Source organism: Sinocyclocheilus rhinocerous, unplaced genomic scaffold, assembly GCF_001515625.1.
Source record: "Sinocyclocheilus rhinocerous isolate Xijiao unplaced genomic scaffold, SAMN03320098_v1.1 scaffold99, whole genome shotgun sequence".
In the NCBI taxonomy this organism is placed as follows: domain Eukaryota; kingdom Metazoa; phylum Chordata; class Actinopteri; order Cypriniformes; family Cyprinidae; genus Sinocyclocheilus; species Sinocyclocheilus rhinocerous.
In genome coordinates, this window is record NW_015670981.1 from 524,235 (window position 1) to 526,885 (window position 2,651).

The 2,651-nt window shown below is 34.7% G+C and overlaps 1 protein-coding gene across 1 annotated transcript in view; it reads right to left on the bottom strand.

The window, feature by feature from the left end:
- Positions 1-1,372, bottom strand: part of LOC107734520 (plexin A3) — a 211,830-nt gene extending 210,458 nt beyond the window's left edge. The window contains exon 1 of the mRNA XM_016546492.1: positions 1,177-1,372. The gene's annotated coding sequence lies outside the window, so the exon portion shown is untranslated. The remainder of the gene's footprint in view (positions 1-1,176) is intronic.
- Positions 1,373-2,651: the final 1,279 nt, after the last annotated feature.

Consider the following 2,651-nt stretch of genomic DNA (forward strand, 5'->3'; position numbering starts at 1 on the left):
GTATTATAAAATTAAATAAAAATATAAAAAAGAAAATATTTATAAGAAAATATAATAATAATGATAATGATAATGTATGCAATTATTTTTATTTACAATATTACAACTTAAAATACATATTAAAAATATGTTATGTATAGCGTTGGATGCAATTATATACATTTAATTTTAATATGCAGATTATAATTTCCCCCAAAGCATATACTGCGATATATATAGAAAGAGGGAGAGAGATGGAGATTTGTTTTCGGTTTGGTGTAAAAAGCGTTTTGCTCGGTTCCCTTCCTCCACGGCACCGAACATCCTCCAGCGGAGCTCGTACTAATCTCAGACCGGGTGAGAGCATCCCTGAGCCGGCTTCTGCAGCCAGCCACAGCCCCTCTCCTCTCCACCCAGACATGGATCAAACTGGCACACAAGGATTTGAATGATCAGATCTTGTACAAACCCATCAACTGCATCTTATCGCGGGGATCTCAACGCATCAATTACCCATGCAAGGAAATAAACGAAATCAATGAGCAAATTAAGCAATAGGCTACATTTGATTTTAGTTTAGGCTTTAATGGGAGGAACAACATTTGGGTCATTTGCCTAGAGGCAAACAATATTTTTTTGTCATGTGACTTACAGATGTGACAGACAAACAGATTGATTGCCTGATATCACATTTTTCCATGTATCTACTAAATCTGTTTGTCTTGATTAACTAAAACAATGCTATTTTCTTGAATTATGACCCCCGATTGTGGTCTGTGCTGTTTATCTAAAGCAACTTTCCATCTTAAATGTCAATATGCATGTGTTAGATCCATGCACAACCACCTACAGGCAAGACTGGAATAATTATCCATTGTGTATTGACTACTAAAACAGTCAAATCATTTCAATGCATTTTTTAATGCACAACACAAATGCACGGATATTTTGCCCCCCTTTTCGCTAAACACTGCTTTTAATGCCCCCTTTGTTCTTGCTGGCTTTATTGACCACATCCATCAGGATCATTTCCACACAGCAGTTTAACCATCTATCCACTCATCTACTAGATCGCGTTGTTTTTTGTGGTAAAAGAAGCACGCGTTACATCTCCAGATCCTGCATTCACGATTTCGCTACAATAAAGCCATGCATCAGAATGAATCATTCGCGCGAGTGTTTGTGTGTCACTCGTACCTGTGTTCAAAGTGCAACAGTTACATCCACAGTTGGGTTTTGTAGAGCCTCTCGGTGCTTATCGCGGACGGATTCGGAGATGTCGCTTTATTTTCCTGTGCAAAACGCCCGTATGAAGCCGTAAATGCGCTCAACGCGTCGATGGCATGGTATTCTCCAGCCCGTACCTCACGAAAGCGTCGCGCTTTACTTTAGAAGCGTGGACTCGCAGCTATCGCTTTAAAATGGAGCGTACCATTCGCACGGTAGGGGAGCGTCGAGACGCGTATGAAACGCTTATATGTTTTGATGGGACTTAGTATAACTTAATCACACAATGATTGAGTTTAATTTTTAGTTTCATCTTAATACAGAGCGGAATATCTTATCATAGTTTAAGAACCGCGTAAATGTTTTTACAATGTTGTTGTCAATCATCCCTGTCATAATGAATGGCATCATCCCGCCCTTCATCTAGGATTCTCTAGCAACCCAGATGTTGAGTAGACTGTAAAAACAGACGGATATGTCTGGATTATAACAATTAAGGTCATGATGCTGAGAGATGAGAAAATGGTTGCATCTTTTTGCTAATAAATACAGACTAATCATTTAATCTTCCAGTCAACAAAAATTAATACAACAGCCAAAAAGGAAGATACCACCGTGAAAAGATTAATTTCAGTTCCCCCTTCTGTTCTTATGAAATCAAATTTGGACTTTTGTGGTTTTTAGTCAATGTTTATTCGTTTTAAAATCATCTACATGCTGGTGTTCTCCTAAAAGTTGACCAAATATTTTTATGCGTTTATGCACATTCTTTCTCTTATGGGAAAACGAACCGAAATTATTGATTAATGTCACACCAGCGTATGCAACAGTATGTAAACAAATGCGGTGCAGAATGAAAATGTTCCTCTTTTTAATTTGCAACATCGTCTAAAAATATATTTTTATTTTTGTGTCTGTGCCCATAGGCCAATTATTTTTTCTGTCCAAAATATGCTAAATATATGTTGTAAGTAGTGAAGCTCAAGTAATGCATTTTTAAATTGAAAAAAATATTTAGTATATGGTAAAATATATACAGTATAATTTCAAAATAAATTTTCAAAAATATACAAAACAAATGGCCAAAATATATTGTTTTTTTCTTTCGTTTTTTTGTGTGCGTATATATAATATTTAATATTTTTTAATACAATATATAATATATTTAATACATTTTATATAAATTATATATATATATATATATATATATATATATATGTTCCTCAAGGATCTATCTTGGGTCCAATATATATATATATATATATATATATATATATAAATGATTTTTTCCCCCCCTTTTTGCCAGATGGGTATATATTTTCCTGTAGGAAAATTAAAATAATAAGAATACTGCAGTTCTTTCTTCTGACAGCAACAAGATTAAATGGAGAGCAAATTGAGACTTCTGCTTTAGCCTTCTACATCTCAGTTGTTTCTACTGAGAA